Raw genomic sequence first — 21196 nt, 5'->3', positions numbered from 1 at the left:
TGGAACCTCAACACAGATTCTTGAGGAATAAAAAACTCTGAGAGGTGAACAGAGAAGTGGAGCTCCAAGAGAGTGGGTGAAGTGATAAGAAGAGAAGCCTAAATCAGAAAATGCTGGCGATGACTTAGGCATGAAGAAAGAAAAGTTGAAGAATAAGGATGTGTGATGTAGGTTCTGGCTCTGCCCAGAGGTTTGGGTATTCTGAGTTTAAAGGACCATTCTGGGATCTGAGCAAGAGTGTCTTTGGGAGAAGGGACCTAGGTCGTTTCCGCATTCAGGGGTGGAAATAGCCCTCAGGAAGATCCCACTTTTCATGCTCCTTTTTCGTTGCTCACCAGGCAACCCTTTTACCTATAATTTCATCTTAAGTGGAGCCACCCCCAGATAGAAGATTGACTGTAGTTCTGTAGATACAAGTTGGTTTTAGTTCCTGGCCCAGGAATAATCATTATAATAAAAAAAGTTGGGGTCCTGATTTATCACATATCTTATTGGTGGAAAAAGCACATAGATGTCACCCAGCCCAGCCCTCAGGACGTCACATCATCCCGGGTTATAGAGTTAGGTAGTACAGTGTTGGACCCGAACCTCCTAACTCAGGGCCAAAAGCTTTTTTTTTTTTTTTTTTAAATATTTTATTTATTTATTGACAGAGAGAGAACACAAGTAGGCAGAGAGGCAGGCAGAGAGAGAGGGGGAAGCAGGCTCCCTGCTGAGCAGAGAGCCTGATGTGGGGCTCCATCCCAGCATCCTGAGATCGTGACCTGAACCAAAGGCAGAGGCTTAACCACTGAGCCACCCAGGTGCCCGCCAAAATCTTTTTTATATTTACTCTGCCTTGTGCCTTATAGCTTCTGGTTGATTGATTGATTGATTTTTAAAGGTTTTTTTTTTTAATTTATTTACTTGACAGAGAGAAAGAGAGAGAGAGAGCATAAGCAGGGGGAGTGGCAGACAGAGGGAGAGGGAGAAGCAAGTTCCCAGCCGATCAGGGAGCCTGATGCAGGGCTCGATCCCAAGACCTTGGGATCACGACATGAGCCGAAAGCAGATGCTTAACTAACTGGGCCCCCAGGCGCCCCTAGCCTCTGGCTGATTTAATTATAATGACCTAATCCTCAAAGTCTAAGCATCTTACGGTAAACTTTAAATATCATATTATTAAGCCCCGGAATAGTATTTGGATGGTGGTGGCCTCACAAAGATGCACCAATAATTGAGGTTCAGCTTGAACCCATCAGCCTATCTCTTTCATGTATTACAGCATCAGAATGATCCTGGTTAACCCATGAAAGAAATTGAACTCCCTATGACCCTGAGCTGGTGAGGTAGCTCTTACCTTAAGCAAGTGTGCCTGGAGGAGACACAGGTGTCTCAAGAGGCAAAATTTTCTGGTAAAAGTGATCAGTACATAGCATGCCATGAAATCAGAGCTTTGTTGCACAAGACTTTGCAATATGGTGCCTACAAAGAGCCAGAATAAAAGCACTAATATTCTGTGCCTCAAAGCCCTACTTCTCTAGTCCTTGTTTGCTGTGCTAATTAAGAGACTTTCACAACTCCCTCTTGACCTAAATGTGTAAAATGTTGCATGTTGTTTTGGCTCTTCTAGTAGCTTTTGTTTGGCACATTCTGAATTTATAAGGTCAAATGTAATTAGCTCCAGATATCCAAGCTTCCATTGGGAATAATGTCAAGGAGCAGTGCATCTCAAAATTGGCTGATAAAGTCTCTGATATTTTTGCGTCTTTCACAAAATGTTTAAATCTCTAAATTGGCCTCGATGTTGGAAGGGTAAATGGGGAGAGGTTAGAGGGAGTAATTGGCCTGAGTTAGGTACTTCTGCTCAAGTTTGGTAATAAAGGACCCCTTTTAGATAGACCTGTCATAGTTGTGTTTTAAGATCAGTACTCATGCCTACCACATGGAGCCAGACCCCTGGCTTTCAGGCCTACAACGGTTTGACCCCATGTAATCTTCCCTTGATGTGCAGTAATTATCAAGTGGCATGCCTAGTGCAGATGGCCTCCTGTGTTTCAGTGCACAGCCCTTCTGGGTAGGGACGCTATGCAGCAGAGTGATGTGGGCACGTAAGTGGGTGGAAACTTTCTAATGTGTCACAATAATAACAATGCAGAATCCTTTTGCTGTTCAGCTTCCCCTAGAACTTCAGCCCACGCAGCAGCCTACTTAGTTCACAGTCCTGTGTGAATGCTAGACAATTAGCAGCTGATAATGAAGAATGCCATGGGAACCAGTGAGAAAATAATAGCTTACTCCAAGGATATAATGAAATGAAATTAGCACAGACAGTAAAACAGACAATTTATGCTGGTGGTTTTTTTTTCTTTTTTCCTTTTTTTTTTTTTTTTAAATGAAGAAACAACCAGTAAGTGCTTCTAGTAGAGAAATATGAGAATCGATTAGAATCCCATCTGTTTTGGAGGGGGGTTTTATTCAGAAATTAATTCCAGAGAAAATTCTAACTTTCTACTATGGAATTAGAATAGGTAAAACACAGCTATTTTATGTGAATACGGTGATAATTTTGTTCAGTGTTGTTACCTAAATGGCTACATGTGGTCTGAACTTTAGACCAGGCTAATGCTGGATAATTGATTTTACTGTTAGAACTACACTTCATGCTCTTAGCTGAACTGTCAGTGGGTTTTCAGTGTACCCAGAAAATTCTTACTAACAGGGTGAACTTGTGTCTCTGTGGATAGATAACTTTCTGAATACCCAAAAATAGATTGTCTGAGAAACTGGGCATTTAAAAGACCTTTAAGTCTTCTTAGCTCTGGATGTCCCATATGCTGCTTAGTCTTTGAGCATAAAACTCTACATACTACTTTTTGGGGTCAAAAGTTAAAATTTGAAGTCTTCATAATAATCTTTAAAAAAGAGTTAACTGTACTAAACAGAAAGCAAAAGTATTTTTTTTTGAGGATATTGAATTGGTAAAAAATAATTTTGTTAAAACCTCAGTCTCACTGTGTGGGCAGTCTTCTGTGAGTTGAAAAATAAAGAAGTTATAAACAAATCAAAATTATATTTCAGTCCAAATGCTTTCCAAATGCATTTGTTTTGGAGAGTTGAAGAAAGTTGGATATCTTTCTTTGATATTTTGTCTGCCTGAAGTAGACTTGTCTCTCAATTTCTCTCATTTATAAAAATATTCTCTTTGTGCTTTAAAGCTAAATTGCCACATTGATTCAACAACCACGCCACCACAGTGATATACAGGTATATTCTCTGATGTCTCAACATGACATGTTTTAATTAGGCATATGTTTCTAATTTTATCATACAATTAATTTAAATTCAGCAATGTTAAAGTTATAATGATATGATATCCATGCTAACTGATTGATTTTTTTTTTGACAAATGGCATATAAATTGTATAATGCCCATAAACTATTCAGATAAATTCAATCCTGTAAGTATGCCATTAAAAACCCAACAATCCAAAAATGTTGACTGCAGCCTTATAAATCATCAGCATTATCTAGTTCCTTTTGCTTCTTTTCTATCCTCTTTCTCTTCTGGGAAGATGTGGGGAAATGGAGAGGTTGGAGACAGTGGAGAATAGCTCAAGTGCTCAGGGAAACTCAGACAGGTGAGAAAAGTCTCAAAGTCTCCTTCCATGGACCTGTTGGTACAGTTCATCCACTTTCATCCACTTTAAATGCTTCTTCTGAGCCAACCATATGAGCATTAAGGGAAAGGAGAGCAAGACTGCTGATCATTCTTGGCTTCTAGAAGTGTGTGTGTGTGTGTGTGTGTGTGTGTGTGTTAATGCAAAGGGAGAATTAACATTTTAAACATGTAAAGAAGACAGGTTAGGTTACTTAATTCTCAGAAGAAGATGGACACATTTCAACACACATATATTATTATATTAAAGATAGCACCCCGTGTATACCCCCAAATGCTGTGTTCTCAACTGTTTTGAGAAATGATTGGTTGCTAGTGACTCCATATGTTGCTATGTTTTATTTTGGAACATGTTAAAGTCTCACTTAGGTTTCATTAAGCCATTTTTTGAAAGATCTATTTTTTCCTTCCAAAGAATTTGTTTGACTATGTGGTTTAACATATCCTGGTTAGCTATTACTGGGAAGGAAATTTAAGTAGAAATACCCATTTTTCTTTAAAAAATGTATTTTATATAAAATATTTTGCATTTCCTAGTCCTAGAAATTTTTAGAAAAATGATTGACTGTCCATGAAGGTTGTTGAGGTTATAATAACTAGCCTCAAATTTAGAGACTGGAAAAACAATATGCTAAGTATCAAAAGCTTTGTTCTTTGATTATTATTATTATTTTTAGTTCTAGAGGTATTACCAAAGGAAAAAAGGAAAATTAAAGCCCTCAGTTCAAGTTGTTCTATGTTCATTTTAAAAAGTGACTTATTTAACTTATTTGATTATAAAAACACAGCTAATGATATATATGAGTTTAATTGTATAGATATTTTAATATTAAAACTCATGCACTGAAGTAGCTGTCTATGGAGTTGGCACATTGGTGTTCAACTCTGAAAAGTTTCTCATTTCTTACCTTCTGTTCCTTTTGGTAGTTGCAAAGAAAGTCTGAACATAAACTATAGGTGAAAGGCCTCAACAACTCCGTAGTGGAGCCCAACTTGGAGTTTGAACTCACAACCCTGAGTTGGAGACATGAGCTGAGATCAGGAGTTGGACCCTTAACTGACTGAGCCACCCAGGTGCCCCAGAACTCAACTCTTAGTGTCCCAAAATCACGTTTGAAGACATCTTGTTTTGCCAAAGCCAAAGCCTATTGATATCTAACTCAGTAGTTTCTATGGTCACCTCCTCACCTGAGGATCCTGACTTGGGTCCACCTGACTGGCACACACCTGTGCTGTACTCAGTTTACCACTGCTCTGACTTTGTTCACAGTCCTCCCTAGGAGGCTTCCCAAGCCCTCACGTGGATGGTCCCTGGAAGAGGATGTAGTCATGCCCAGGCAATCCTGAATCCTTTTTTAAAATTTACTTTTTTTTGAGACACAATTGACATGTAACATTGTGTAAGTTTAAGGTATGCAACTCCTTGATTTGAGATATTTATATATTATAATGTGATTACCACCATACCATTGACTAACCCATCAATTAAGTCACATAATTATCATTTTTTTTTATGGTGGGAACAATTCAGATCAAGATTCTTAGCAGCTTTGAAGTTTATTAATAGTACTGTTTTGTCTGTAATTACTGTGCTGTGCATTAGATTAATCCCAGAATTCTAAGGTGAACAAACTTGGGCTCAAGTCAGGGACTTTTGCTGCATAACCATTGCTTGAGAACGTTATACAAACAAGTTCAAAGTCATGCTACTTTTTACAGGGATGAATGAAACTGAGATTGTCTTTCTGAAAACAGGACTTTCAGGTTGATGGATACTCAAAGATGGTAGAGTTCTATTTATCTCAGGCTTTCCTTGTGTTTTTAATGAAATTCCTAATGTTCCTCCAAGTGATGCCAAGAGAGTTTATTCCTGAGAATTTATAATTTATTTTTAAATTATTTCTGCTGTCCTTGCTCAGTTAATTCTGATCCCCCCTTACCATTTTGTTAAGTAAAATTTCAGCTTTCTCTCATCTTATTTCTAGCTTTTGAGAGTCAAATGACTGTAACTGGTTAGCCTTTTTTTTTAACCTTTTCAACAACCATGGAATGAAATTTACAAACATCTAGTGACTATGTGACATGCAGAGACTTCTCTATTTATGTCACTGTATGCTCTGTCTTCTCCTTGAGCCGTTGCTTGAAAATCAACAGATGGGGCTATCCAGTGGAACATAAGAGATATATTTAACTTTAAGGAAGTTTTCAATAGAAAACTATGTGACCAAACTTCATAGCCTTCTAATTTCCAATTTAGCAATCACTGGAATAATTAGACGAGTTACTTTGCAGATGGCACTTAAGTTTCATGACATATGTGCCCTTGTCATCTGTAGCAGATGATACATGTAATGCTTGCTCTTCACTATAGCGTTTGTATATATGAGATGCAAAACGAATTTAAGCTTCCCTGCCAAGGTCTCTAATTTTGTTTAGACCCAAATGCAGCATCAAATCCTTCTTGGCTTATACTGAAGGAGCTGTTGGCTTGCTGAGTTCAGTGTTACACACTGGGGTTAGAGCTGTGCAGACTCCAGTTCTCATAACCTATAATATTTAAACTTTTATTTTTAATTCTATATATTGAATCATAAAATTACAGAATGTTTAAACATGAAGAAAGTCACTTCCCAATCAAATTGAAGACAATTATTATAATTCTTTTCATATTTTCTTCCAGTCTTTATTAAAATGATATATTTGCAATTTAAACTTTCTGAGATAAAATCCATATTCTATAAAACTCACACCCTCTTAAAGTGTAAAATTCAGTAGTTTTTAGTATATTAACAAAGTTGCACAACCATCATCACTATCTAATTCCAGAATAACTTCATTACCTCAAAAAGAAAACCCATACCCCTTTTCAGGACCCCCCCCCCACCTTCTGGGAACAACTCATATACTTACTGTCTCTATGGATTTACCTATTCTGGACATTTCATTTAATGGAATCATACGATATGTGGCCTTTTGTGTCTGACTTATTTCAGTTAGCATGTTTTCAAGGTTCATCCATGTTGCAGCATGTACTGGTGCTTTATTTTTCATTGCAGGATATATAACTGTATGGCTATATCACATTTTGTTTATTTATCAGTTGATAGACATTTGGGCCACATCGACTTTTTCAGTATTATGAATAATCCTGTTATGAACATTCATGAGCACATTTTTGTGTGAACATATATTCTCAATTCTCTTGGTTGTATACCTAGAAGTGGAATCGCTAAATTAGTGTTGGAATTTTAAACCATTTTTTAAAAAAGGACAATTTGTGTATAACCCTGGGAAAACAATTGCTACAAGTCTGGGGTCACTGCCAGCTTCTTAGCCATTGCTATCATATTCTACTCATCTAGAAAGCACATAAGCTAACCTACAGTTTAACATAGTATTTCTCCAGAAGCTCCTTATACACCTGTTCAGACTTCCCATTAAGTACCGATAAACACATAGAAAAAGATAGAATTCGAATTGATAGATTCTAGGAAGAACATGAACGTTGTTGAAATAACCAAACTTGCAAAACTAAGTTTTATTTCTGTTTTAGCCAGATGTGTACTAATTCCTAGAGTTTTCTACCATCCAACTTGAAAGGAGGCAAAAAGATAATATATTCCCCCCTCCTGCCCCACCATGTGCCACTGACTCAGATATTCAGAGTTTACAGTAATTAATATGGTGTAGTGGTTAAGAGCATATTTTTACCTATTTACTTGAGTGACAGTGTGTGGTCTGTATTTAAGAAGATCTATCAGAATGCAGAAGAAAAAAAACAAAGAGGAAAAATTTTAAGTCAGTAGCCAAAGAAATACTTACCCAGTTTAATATAGAAATAAGAACAGTTGGAATAGAGGAAATTGCCAAAGACATAACTGAAGAAAACTCTCCCAAGCTTTACAAAAGCCATAGATATTTTGGTGGCAAATCTGGGTTCCAGGGAGAAAAAAATCAACAAAAGATACTCACAAAAAGACAACCTCTGGTAAACTTTTTGTGTTAAAAGATTCTAGCAACATTTTGACCAAAACGTTCTGTTGCCCAAAGAAAAAGTAGAAAAAAGTCAGCTGCAGCATCACACTTATTTATAAACATTACAGATTAAGAAGTAATGGAGCAATATCTACACAGCTTTTATGAGTAAAGAATACGGACACCTTCTTTAGAATTTTATACCCATCCACAGTTAACTCACTGCTGCCAAATTTATTGTTAACAAATAATTTCATCTCCAACAAACAAAGTTACTTTGAGAAACACAAGGATTTATTCCCTCAATTTTTTTTTTTTTTTGCATCTTTGGAGATTATATTGAATAATTTCTTCGTGTTGTTTCCATTCTGGAATCTGAGGGATTTTATATTAAATGCATTAATATCAGCATGTAAAATAGTATTTCAGTGATGATAGTTAAGAAAAAATTTGTAAGAAAAAAACAAAAGGTAGCACTGATGGGTGGTAAGATTCCATATGATCTTTTTTTTTGTATATTTCCCATTGTTATCAAAATATTCTATTACATAAATGAATGATTTTTTTCTTTAACATCTCTACAAATAGTAGAACTTTTAATCTAATAAAAATGTTTTATGAACCAAAAAGGTAAAATCAGTACAGACAATTTAGTATTTTCCCGGTAGTCAAAATGACTGGAAGGAAGTACACAAAATCTTAATAATGGTTGTCTTAATTTTTTCTATATTTTTCAGATTTTATGTAATAAGCCTCATGTTGCTTTATTTTATTTTATTTATTAATTTGTCAGAGAGAGAGAGAGAGAGCACCCGAGTGCACGCAAACAGGGAGAGGAGTGGGCAAAGGAAGAAGTAGGCTCCCCAGTGAGCAGGGAACCTGATGCAGGGCTTGATTCCAGGATCCTGGGATAATAACCTGAGCCAAAGGCAGATGTTTAACCAACTGAGCCACCCAGCCATGCCCTCAAGTTGTTTTCTAATGGAAAAATATACTTTGTTCAAAAATAACAGATTAGTTTCATTAACAAATGACATTATGTGCAAATGTTTCTGCATATGAATGATAGATGAGCTCTCTTTTTCCTAAGGCTTAATGTTATGTAAATCCAATCCTGTGTTGTTTAGTGTTACTGACCCACTTGGGGTTTATCTTTCCTTTCCAGAAGTTTTCATTGACTGGTCCATTTATCAATGGCTGAATAAAGAAGAGTTTAACATATATTCAGGTAGCAACTATTTGTGGAGTCCCTATCCTATGTTAGCCACTGAGAGTACGATGAGTAATTGAAGTACAGTTCTTATGAAATTATGTCTTATTTGAAAACTGTTGGAAAAGCTGTCAGGGGTGCAGTGGCAGGGAACACATAGTAGAATCATCTAGCCTGGTCAGGAGGAACAAGTAAGGTTTTCAGAAGAAGTACAATATCGGAAATAGCCAGAAGAGAGGTAAGCATTTTCCTCTCTTGCCTCATGTAGTTGAAATAGCTTATCCAAAGGTCTGGAGATGTGCTATGTTTGGGGGACCAGAAGTAGGTGAATATACTGGCAATAAAAGTTTAATGTTGAAAAAAAAAATAAAAAGCTTGATGTTGGGGAGTGATGAGCAATAAAGGCTGAAATCTCTAGGTAGGTCATGAATGGCTTTATAAAATTAGTTAATGAATTTGAATTTTGTCCCATGGGTAATGGAAAGTCACTGGAGTTACCAAGACAAATTCTCAGAAAATTTATGGCTTAAAACAACAGAAATTCACTGTCTTCTAATTTTTGATGCCACAAGTCCAAAATCATGATGTTAGCAGGGTTGATTCTTCTGGAATCTCTGAGGGAGAATCTGTTCTGTGACTCTCTCTTAGCTCCTGGTGGCTGCTGGCAACCCTCCATGTTCCTCAGCTAGAGGTTTTGTAACTCCAGTCCCTGCTCCTATGTTCACTGGCTTTCTTCTCTCTGTCTTTTCCTATTTGGGCTCTTGTAGGGGCATTCATCATTAAATTTAAGGACCTCCCTTATCCAGGATGATCTATCTCATCTCAAGATCCTATCCTAATTACATATGCAAAGACCTTTATTTCAAATTAGGACACATTCTGAAATTTGGGTGGATGTATATTTTGGGGGGGGCACACTTCATTACAGAAAGCTTTAGGAGAGCAGTTGAGCAAATCAGACTTGTAATTCAGAAGGATTTCCCTGGCTGCTGTGTAGGGAAAGGATTTAAGGGGTAATTCTGGCACATGGAGATCAATGGGAGTCTGGGTAAAGGATGCTAGTGGCTTCAGAGGTAAGAAAGTAGAGATGAGTATAGGAAGTACTCAGAAGATGGTTACAAAGGGGAAAGGAGAGAGGGCTACGGTTGAGGAACGTGTGGTAGTGAAGAGAGGCTATGAAAGTTTGGGAGGTATTTGATGCGTTTTTAAGGCAGGTGAAAAAAATGTTGTATTTACAAGGGGAAATAGCTGAAAATACATGTATGTGGTGCAAAAACAGAGAGATAATTGTTTTGATCAGAGGGATGGAGATAGGGTCCAGAGCACAGACTGTGAACAAAGCAGTGCATGTATGTCATATTTGAATGCTGCTAGATATTTTTAAAAAGATTTTATTTACTTGAGAGGGAAAGAGAAAGAGAGGGAGAATGAGAATGAGCAGGGGCAGAGGGACAGGAGACTCCCTGTTGAGCCTGGAGTCCAACTCGGGGCTCAATCCCAGGACCCTGAGGTCATGACCAGAGCTGAGGTCAGATGCTTAAATGACTGAATCACTCAGGTCCCCTGCTACATCTTTTTTTTTTTTTTTTTAATTAAAGTTTAGTTAATGTAGATGTTATGTTAGTTTCAGGTGTACAACATAGTGATTTGACAAGTTTATACATTATGTCGTGCTCACCACAAGTAGCTCCCATCTGTCACCATACAATGCTATTACACCACCACTGACTATATTCCTTAGGTTATACCTTTCATCCCCGTGACTTACATATTCCATAACTAGAAGCCTGTACCTCCTACTCCTTTCCACCCATTTTGCCCACCCCTCCCATCTGGCAACCATCAGTTTGTTCTTTGTATTTATGGGTCTCTTTTTCTTTTTATTAACATAGAATGTATTATTTGTTTCAGGGGTACAGGTCTGTGAATCATCAGGCTTACACAATTCACAGCACTCCCCATAGCACACACCCTCCCCAGTATCCATCCCCCAGCCACCCCATCCCTCCCACCCCTCCCCCTCCAGCAACCCTCAGTTTGTTTCCTGAGATTAAGACTCTTATGGATGGTCTCCCTCTCTGGTTTCACTTTGTTTCATTTTTCCCTCCCTTCCTCTATCATCCTCTGTCTTGTTTCTCAAATTCCTCATGTGGATCTATTTCTACTTTGTTGTTTGTTTTGTTTTTTTAGATTCCACATATATGTGAAATCATATGGTATTTGTCTTTCTTAGTCTGACTTACTTCACTTGGGTAATATCCTTTAGGCCCATCCATGTTGTTGCAAATGCCAAGATCTCATTCTTTAGTAATCTTCCATTGGGTATATACCCCATATCCCCTTTATTCATTTATCAATTGATAGGCACTTGGGTAGCTTCCATATCTTGGTTATTATAAATAATGCTGCAATAAACATAGAGGTGCATCTATTTTTTTAAATGACTGCTCCTAAATATTTTAACAGCTCTGCAAAGATAATGATGGTGACAGTGAGGTCTGGGAACTCACTATAGGTCAGGTGCCACACCAATTATTTTCCATGCATTACCACATTTAATCTTTGATATAGCTGTATTTATTATTTCCTTTCATTGCTTCAGAAACTGAAGCACAGAAGGGTTAAATAATTTGCTCAAGGCCATGCAGATCATTAGTGGTAGAGTGTGGTTTCCTCTCAGTCAGTATAACTGCCGAACCCATGCCAGTAAGCACTACTACCTACCTATGCTCCTCTGAAGACAGAGAGAATAATCATTATGTACATACTTTTTTTCATGGTATATGTTGACTGTGATAGCAGACACTACTATCATTTTACAGAGTACCAAGCTACTATCTTGTCTGCTATTTTTTGTTTGTTTGTTTGTTTGTTCTTTTATTGGTTTGCCACTGGATTGGTTCTGTGAGGCAGTACCATTTATATTTTCTTTATCTTTCCATGACATTAGAACCCTTTTGAACCATCCTTTGTCCCTGTATCTGGATGGTAGGATGAGGTAAATATTATCCCTTCATATTAGCAGTCTATTAAACCTGCCCAAGAATTAAAGCTGCATGTAGGAGATTCATTTTCATAAGCTTTCCATATACCCAGCTCCCTTGAATAACTCTTATTGACACCTGCTCTATAATTCCTTAATCAGGTTGCTTTCTGGATTTCTTTACTGAGTGTTGTCACAGCTCAAATGTCATTCCCTTACAGAAGTCTTCTTCAATCTTGAATTAGTTCTTGTCTTCCTGGTATATGCACCTCATAGATGAACTCAATGGCTGGGACACTTTAAGGTACACTGTGAAGCAGTGAACCAAAGTCAAATAAAGCTCAGAAGCTCAGGAGATTTTGATGATGAGGAGGAAGATGGGGTTTCATTTTTTTTAGAGTTTCAAAATATTAACCAGTCAAAATATACTTCTGCTTTCTTACATGGATTAGAATTTTCTTGTCACCCTTGGCAACACATTGCATAGTTGGATTTGCAAAACTATATCCAGGAAATGAATTTTTCTCCAAATGCAAATATTAATAAATGAAGATGTCTGAAAGTTTGTCTCGAGTGATTATTTTTTAAGTTTTAGGCAGTTGTGTTTTTAAGGGACTTGCTTTTTTTTCTTTTTTTTAAATTTCTTTTCAGTGTACCAGAATCCATTGTTTATGCACCACACCCAGTGCTCCATGCAATACGTACCCTCCATGGTACCCACCACCAGGCTCACCCAACTTCCCACCCCGCATCCCTTCAAAACCCTCAGATTGTCTGTCAGAGTTCATAGTCTCTCATGGTTCATCTCCTCCTCCAAATTCCCTCAACTCTTGTATTTTTTTTTTTTTTTAACCGAGAGAGACAGAGAACGGAAAGGGGACAGGTGGAGGAAGACGGAGAAGAAGAGTGCCTGCTGAGCTCGCTGAGCTGGAAGACCAACTTGGGGCTGGATTCTAGGACCCAGAGATAGTGACCTGAGCCAAAGGCGGATGCCACCCAGGAGCCGCTAAGGGACTTGCTTTTATAACGCTGATCAGCCATTTCTAGCTCAACCCACTTGACAGATATCTTTCTTATAGTTTGTGTTTGAAGCTGAATATTAGGCTGGGGATAGGAAAAAGCACAAGTGCCTAAGTATAGAGGTCTATCATCTGAAGAACCAGCCTCGCTGGTTGTACCAGGCAACAGTATTTTTTTTTTTTCCTTTCTCCTGTACACAGTCCTGGGAATGCCAGCAAGTGTTAAAACTCATAGAGTATTTGCCATTCTAATTAATAAACATAAATTTGATCACTTGTTAGAACTAAAAGTTGGTTTATTATCATTGTGATGATCTTTTTTCTTTTGTGTTCTCTTGCCAGTTCCTCCTGAAGCTATTGGCTTCTTATCAGCAGTTGGGGTCTTTATTGTTCTTTTGGTCGTCCTCTTCCTCTTCATCAACAAGAAGATATATTTAGAAAAAATAGGCCTTCCATGCCTGGAGCAGCGAGGGAAAAGGAAGCACTCTAAAGACAAGACTGGGGTCCATGAGGGGCTGGGTAAGCATGACGCTTTACATTCTCCTGAGCTTGGCAATGTGCTGTGGTTTGGGTCAGGGGAGGTGTGTCCCTGTTTCCAGGATAGACCCCATTAAGAAATCACACATGAGCTGTGGTAGACATGATGAATGGACATTACCGAAGAATACATTAGCGTTATGAAAGTAATGCCCTGCTTCGAGTTTGAAGAGCAGATGGGAAGAGGCTGACCACCACTTCCTGTCATCTTAGCTTTTTAAATGTCTGGGTTGAGTTTCTCTCTGACTAATAGTTGACCAAAAAAAAAAAAAAAGGTTTTTCACTGACAAGAGCCTTGATATGTTTTAGTCTCATTATGTTGGAGCATTGTTAACATTTTGCTTCAGTTGGCTGTGTTTGAGATTTTCCTTGCTGAGGGCCACATCCCACCTCACACGGCAACAGCCACTTTTTCAAAGAGAGGTTTTTGCTCATTTAGCTCACTGAATCTACTACATCATTTACTAACCGCCTTTAATTTGTTGGAGGAAAATAACATACTTAAAGAAATAATTGACTTCCTGTTCTTAAAGGACATACTTTTATTTTCAATTGCTGAAATGTAGAACTTTGTGGTACAGGAGGTTACCATGGAGTGAAGGTTATCATCACATAGAAGTTGAGCATTTATTTATTTATTTTTATTTTATTTTAATTTATTTTTAAGTTTTTTATTTATTTATTTGTCAGAGAGAGAGAGGGAGAGAGAGGGAGCACAGGCAGACAGAGAGGCAGGCAGAGGCAGAGGGAGAAGCAGGCTCCCTGCCGAGCAAGGAGCCCGATGTGGGACTCAATCCCAGGACGCTGGGATCATGACCTGAGCCGAAGGCAGCTGCTTAACCAACTGAGCCACCCAGGCATCCCAGAAGTTGAGCATTTAAAGATAGTGCTCTTATCTTACAGGTAACAACTCTGCTCTCTCTCTCTCTCTCTTTTTTTTTTAAGAGTTTAATTCTCACTTTCTCTTCCATGCCCCATATGGGACACGATGTCACTGATGGAGGAACAATCTTATTTATTTATTTATTTATTTATTTCTAAAGGTTTTATTTATTTATTTGAAGGACAGAGATCACAAGGAGGCAGAAAGGCAGGCAGAGAGAGGAGGAAGCAGGCTCCCCATTGAGCAGAGACCCCCCCCCCCATGCAGGGCTGGATTCCAGGACCCTGGGATCATGACCTGAGCCCTAGGCGGAGGATTTAACCCACTGAGCCACCCAGGTGCCCAATCGTATTTATTTTTTTAAAGACTTTATCATCTGTCTATCTAGCTATCTTTTTATTTAGAGATTATAAGTACAGGGAGGGGCACAGGGAAAGTGAAAACGAAAAGCAACCTCTGCACTGAAGGAGGAGGTTCAAGCAAGCTCTGCACTGAATACAAAGACTGATGTGGGGCTCAGTCTCCCAATCTTGAGATCATGACCTGAACCAAAACCAAGAGTGGAATGCCCAACCAAGTCACCCTGGTGCCCTGGAGCAATCTTATTTTTTTGAGCAAGGCCAAGTCCTTGAAGAATACAGCTTTACTCATCCTGCCTCGTGGGTATGTTTGGGGTGAGCCTGAACTCAGGAATATATTTGGCTTATTGATATGGCAGCTTTTGAAGTCATGGTTCCACTTTATTGCTGTAAGAAAAGGAATATTTAGAGATAAATGTGTAGTAATTATTTATTGCTTCATAATAAATATCCCCAAATACAAGTACCTAAAACAACAAATATTTATTATTTTATAGTTTCTGAAATTCACAAATTTGAGAATGGCTTACGGGACAGTTATAGACCAGGATCTCTCATGAGGTTGCTATTAGAATGTCAGCTGCATTCATTTTAAGGCTTGACCAAGGCTGATAGACTCACTTCCAGGATGTCAGGAGCCCTCAGTTCCTATCCAGCATAGAACCCTCCTTGGGGCTGCTGGCCTATAATTGTGACATGGCGGCTGGCTTTCCTGAGTAAGAGATCCAAGAGAGGAGAGCAAGAAGAAGCCAGAGTTTCTTTTATAACGGAGTCTGGGAAGGCCTACATTGTCACTTCCACCATATGCTAGTCATTTACTGCTTTGTACTTAGAGCCTACACTCAAGGGAAGGAAATTATGTTCCATTTTTGAAGGGAGGAATATCAAAGAATGTGTGTACCTGTTTTTAAATAAACACAGGAGATAATATAGGTGGTGTAAATTGCAGGTCTGGAGATCTCTTTGGTATTGCTGCTGTTGTAGCCTTATCTTTTGAATACTGTTTTGGGCATCTGACTTCTCTTCTGAAAACAGAATGGAATATTTTAAATAAAGTTTGTCACGTGAAATCTGGGACTTACAAATGGTTTAGCCCCTACTGTCCCGCTGGGACATACGTGTGTAGGATGGATAGGCTTCTGCTTGGTCATGGGTTGGTATATAGGTAAGATTCATAGCAATTCTACTCCACCTCCCCCCTTAAGTAGCTGGTTGTGTGATCTTGGCAAATTATGGAACTATTCTGAACTTCAATTTCCTCATCTGTATTTCGAGATAATCAGTACATCCTCTAAAGTGTTGATCTAGATTAATGAATTACCTTTGTAAAGTTACCAGCATGGTGCTTAGTGTGAAAGTCCTAATAGAACTGTAGCTGTGCAGCATTAACAAAGTTCCAGCCACAGTAATGGCTTCTAGGAATGCCATCACCCATGAACACATTGTATTCATTACTTAAATTAGGAGATTAAAGTTGGTGATGTTTTCTCCTTTGCAAACTATAATGGGTACAGAGAGCTAAGGTTAGAGCTATTTAAGTTTTTTTTTTTGTCTTGGTGACATATTATCTGAGTATTTTAGAGACAATTATGAATTATACTTGCAAATAAGTTGAGGTTTTGAAGATAATGTTGAAACAATAACAATAAAACATGAACCAGAAGCTGTCAGCTGAAGAAACACTGAAAAATCCATGTCTCAAACTCAGAGGGTCATAGGAAGGGAGCTTTAAAAATAGTTTAATCAAGATACTCTCCAAATTATAATGTCTAAGAACCATACACCTTCAATATGACATTTCTCCCTTTAAAAGTTTAATTATCAGTAAAAAGTCTAATTATCACGGATCAAAAGTCTTTTTGAAAAATGTGCTTCTACCCCAGATTTTATCTAAGTCTTGATATTTGCCTTAATTACCATCCTCAGAGTACTGATATCTCAGTGAGATTGGGATGTTCTCAACAGAATTTGGCAAATGTAAAGAAGTAGGAAAGGCAGCCTGATAATGGTGGAAAGAGTCAGGGTGAAGACAGCCACAGCTTAGTTTTGCCACTAATTAGCTGCGATATTTTGGGAAACTCACTTCACCTCTATGGGCCTTAAGTCCTCATTTTCAGTGTTGAGTCTGGACTAGGTTTCTCCCAATTTCTCCCGTGTAGTCCTCTTTGATTCTTAGGGTTACCATAGCAATTTTTTCTTTAGACCTCAGTCTATGAATGGAAGAGAGCTAACAAAAATGATTGAAAGTCAACTAGAACATCCCACTCTTAGATTGAAGAATATGAAATGCTATTTTTATAGGTCAAAAAGTGGCTGACTATCTGCAAGCTAATCATTATAATCTAATATTTGTGAGGTTCTGAAGAATAAAATAATTCATCTGTGTGGTAATATCACAGAGGCAGGAGTGACAATCTATTTTCTGAAGCCATCATGCAAAATAACTTACCTGACAAAAATACTTTGCTTTCTTTTAGGCTATAAAGTTTCCAAAGTTCAAAGAACTTACACATGTTGCTCTATTTGGATTTGGTAAGGGGAGAAAGAAACTGCAGATCTTTCTTCCTAATAACACAGACAGTAATGATAATTAAGCAGTGACAACTGACAGCTATCACTTATTTAGCATTTAATATTGCCATGCGCCTGCTAAGTATGTTACATGCATTACTTGATTTTTTTATGCAAGGTATGAGTGTTGTTTGGAGAAAGGCGGGTACTACTTGTAACAAAGGAGGCATTGTTCAGCTTTGAGAGAAAAACCTGATTAAAAATAAAACTGCCATTGTGAAATAATAGTTTTTAAAGAAGCCCAGCTTTGCAAGAAAGAAAGAGAGGAAGTTTTTCTGGTTTGTTTTTTTTTTTTTTAATTTCTCCCTCAAAACCTTTCTTTATATATCAAAGACAACATTTAGAAGTTGGAGCAAAGCTTCATTTTAAGAGGTGCAATGTAGAAGGGATAGAGGATATGCTATGTGGGGAGTTATTCCCAGACAAGGAGGGGAAGAAGAAAGCCCTTCCATTGCTAGAAGGGGCAGCCCATGGCTTGGAAAGATGTCAGGCAAAGAGATACAGAGCATTTGAGACCTTGTCTGGACCCTGAGAAGGGTGGTGGATGTGGATGGGGTTGGAGTAGTTATGGTGAGATCAGATGCCAACGTGGCCTGAGGAGGAGGCAGAAAGTAGAGTGCCCTGTGCTTCCAGTTTAGAACTGGGTAGGAGATGGTCTCATTTGTGTCCCATGTAGGCCAAGGGCAGCTGCATTAGGTAGAACACACTGGTAGGAATGGAAGGAGAAAGAAATTGAAAAGGCTCCCCTGTAGTTCTTCAGATGAGCAGTTGATGTAACAGGGGATTTAGAAGTTTGTACAAGGCCCTGTGGGTGGGGAGAAGACAGCAAAGGAATGAGAGTCCATGAGCCTGCCAGGGAGTTGTTGCAACTTGGGGTGAGGCAGGACTGTAGCAGAGGTTAAAAATGAACTACCTGGAGCCTCCTGGAATTAGGGTCTGCTTCTTTGGTATGTATCCATGCCTAGAAGAGACGCCGTGCTTGGTTTAATGCTCTGCTGTTGTTGTCTTAAAATTCTTAATGATTTTTGAGCCAAGGTCCCTATGTTTTCACTTTGCATTGGGTCTTAAAAATTGTGTAGGTCATGTAGCCTGAAATTATCACCAGGAAGTACTGCAGATATGAGCACTTCACAGGGAGAGCTGTAGGGGTAGAGGCCAATTCCTCAGAAGGTCAGAGGACCCACAGTGGGAAATGGCACATGGTGGTGAACAAGCTTACACCTGTGCTCACTGATGTATCAGAAACAGAGTGTGGAAGTAGAAATCCCAAAGACTGGTCTTTATCCAAAATGAAATTGACTGAATTACCTGGAGTGGGCAACCTGAGGTTTAGTTTCTCAGCACTGAGCATGGGAAGGGGGGCCACAGAGAAAGACAAGAGTGCCATGAGACAACATGAAGACAAGCTCTTGCACATTTAGGGAAAGATGGTACTAAGCTAGTGCTCAGCAGTAATGCTGTGTCAGCTGGGGCTCAGAAGCAAGTTGGTTAAAATGCAGTGATTTCTTCCCCCAAGTTGAAAAGAAGGCCCAATTGACTGGTGCCTCCCCAAGATCACCCTCATCTCTTGACTTGCAGCTAAATAGGTTGGCTTCTGGTCCAATAGGGGCCAGAATGCCACTTCCTTCTGCTTGGGCTATGATGGCTGCCGTTGTTAAATATTTTTTATTTCATTTCTGTATTTAGGTCAGAATTTGTTCAAACACAACTTTGCCAATAACATTTCAATAAATAGATCCTAAGCTATTAAGTGGCAGAGCTGGGAGTTGTGTCCAAGAGCACCCAAAGCCAGAGGTCCAGATCTTAATCACACACTTTTTTTTTTCCCCTGCCCACCTAATTTTTCCAGCTCAGTCTATTACTTAATGCTTTTGAACTTCTGGGATGAGAAAAAATAAGGAAAAGGAGGTTTGGGCTTTTGTGACTGCCATATAAAATGTCACAAACTTGGTGTCTTATAATAACGTAAATTTATTTTTGACACAGTCTGGAGATCAGAAGTCTAAAATCAGTGTGAGCAGGGCCACGCTCTCCTAGCTCCAAGCTCTGCCTGTATCCCCACAATGCCTTCTCCTGTGTGTGCCTATGCGCTCTATGTCATCTATCACTGGGTTTTGGTTGTATCCTGATAATCGAGGAAGATCTCATCTCAAGATCCTGAACTACATCTACATCTGCAAAGACCCTTCCAGAATTCATGGGTTTCAGTGATTAGGATGTCAGCTTATCCTTTTTTTGGGGGGGGGCACCATTCAACCAGTACAGGAGGGGGAGGAGGTGAAGGCATAATCCAGAAGTCCTTTTTAATCATTCCAAATTAGGAGAGTTGATGAAGAATTAGATATAAGATTCTCTTATATCTTTTTCCCCATTTTCCTCAGCGGTATTCCATGTGCCCCTTCCAGGGGTTAGAACGATTCTTACAAAGAGATGCAAAAAACCTTGTCAAATATTTACAGTCTGGATTGTGATTATCAGTGAGCATGCTTTCCAACTGTAAGCCCCGTTGAACTATACTGGGTGTCAATCCTGGGAAAGTTAAAAAACAAAAACAGTGCCCCAATCCCATGGCAAACAAACTAAATCAGCACGGAGAGCGACCGTGGCAGTGGCAGTGGCAGCACAAATCATTCACTTTACAAAGAGTAGCAGGTGACTTAAATTTGTGGCCAGGGTCTCGTACCACTGATGGACGTGGCGGTAGGTTCACTGCTAATTTCCCCTTTCAGGTCAGGAAGGATAGTGTGTGAGCAGAGTGTCAACACTGGCCAAACCTGCCCTTGCTTCTGCCCATCACGTAGCCATCTGGTGGTTCCCCATGCATTGCTTTCCCTACTAGTTCAATTCAGTTCTGCCGTGGTCATTAAGTAAGCTTTTCTCTTTAGGACATTTCCCTTTCCAAAGCGCCCCATGTACCGTGGCACAGCCAGCAGTTTACTTCTATACAGGGATTTAAAAAATTAGGTGTTTAGAAAAATAATTACTTTTTAAAAATTACTCAGAGTTGCCAAATTCCAACCAATTCCAATTCATATTCAAGATTTGGAGAGTTTTACAAGTTTCTAGTGAATTTCACCCAAACAGAAGAGTTTGGCTGTTCTGTTGATAAAAGTTCCAGTGTCTTCTGAATGATTTTGATAACTTATATTTTCCTTTTATGCCCAAATAAGAAAAAGCATTGACAAACTTTACAAAATGGTATGAATCATGATCTAAAACAGATAGAAAAATAGAAATATAATGGGTACTCACCAGCAGGTAAGAATGGTCTCTCTTTTTTATTTATTTTTTGCTCCTTGGAGTGAGACATTTAATCATGTGCTTGTCTTACAGTTGTAAGTGACCAGCATCAACTTCTTTTTACTTTATTTAGTATGATTGATGAATTAATTATAGGCAGAAAAGGGTGGGTTATTTTTCTAAGGATACTATAAACACAGTACAATCCATACTGTACTGGGAGGTTTTGGATGTCATCCTTAACACTGAGTCTAGGTTTCTTCATCTGTATATCTGTGCATTGGTTTTGAGCTTAGATAACTCAGAGGAATTGTAAATGAATCAAATATTTTGGTATTGAAAAAAAAGTTCAATATTTTTTTTCCTTCCTTCTTCCCTCTTCCCTTCCCCTCTTCTTTCCTTGCAGCCTCCTTTCTTTCCTTCCTTCCTTCCTTCCTTCCTTCCTTCCTTCCCTACATGCCCAGCATGGAGCCCAGTGTGGGGCTTGAAATCACAACTCTGAAATCAAGACCTGAGCTGAGATCAAGAGTTGGAGGATTAACTAACTGAGCTACCCAGGCGACCCACCCCCATTTCTTTCTAATAGGATAACTGAAAACTATACATGTCACTGAAATGCTTTTTATATAATTTACAGACTTCTGGATTGCACAATAATTTATTTTGAGTTATGGAATGGATAATCTTTGAAACTACCCCCTTTATTTTCCCCACCATTTTTCTTTGAAGTAGTAGGATAAATGGAATAGCCATTTAGAAGT

General features: G+C 38.7%; 1 long non-coding RNA gene across 1 annotated transcript in view; it reads left to right on the top strand.

The window, feature by feature from the left end:
* The window catches only part of LOC122893601, a 39089-nt gene extending 18230 nt beyond the window's left edge, over positions 1-20859 (top strand). The window contains exons 2-3 of the long non-coding RNA XR_006381655.1: positions 13188-13364; positions 20842-20859. This is a non-coding gene — a long non-coding RNA (uncharacterized LOC122893601). The remainder of the gene's footprint in view (positions 1-13187; positions 13365-20841) is intronic.
* Positions 20860-21196: the final 337 nt, after the last annotated feature.

The sequence above is a fragment of the Neovison vison genome, chromosome 13 (assembly GCF_020171115.1).
Source record: "Neovison vison isolate M4711 chromosome 13, ASM_NN_V1, whole genome shotgun sequence".
Lineage (NCBI taxonomy): Eukaryota > Metazoa > Chordata > Mammalia > Carnivora > Mustelidae > Neogale > Neogale vison.
This window is presented reverse-complemented; position numbering and strand designations above follow the sequence as displayed.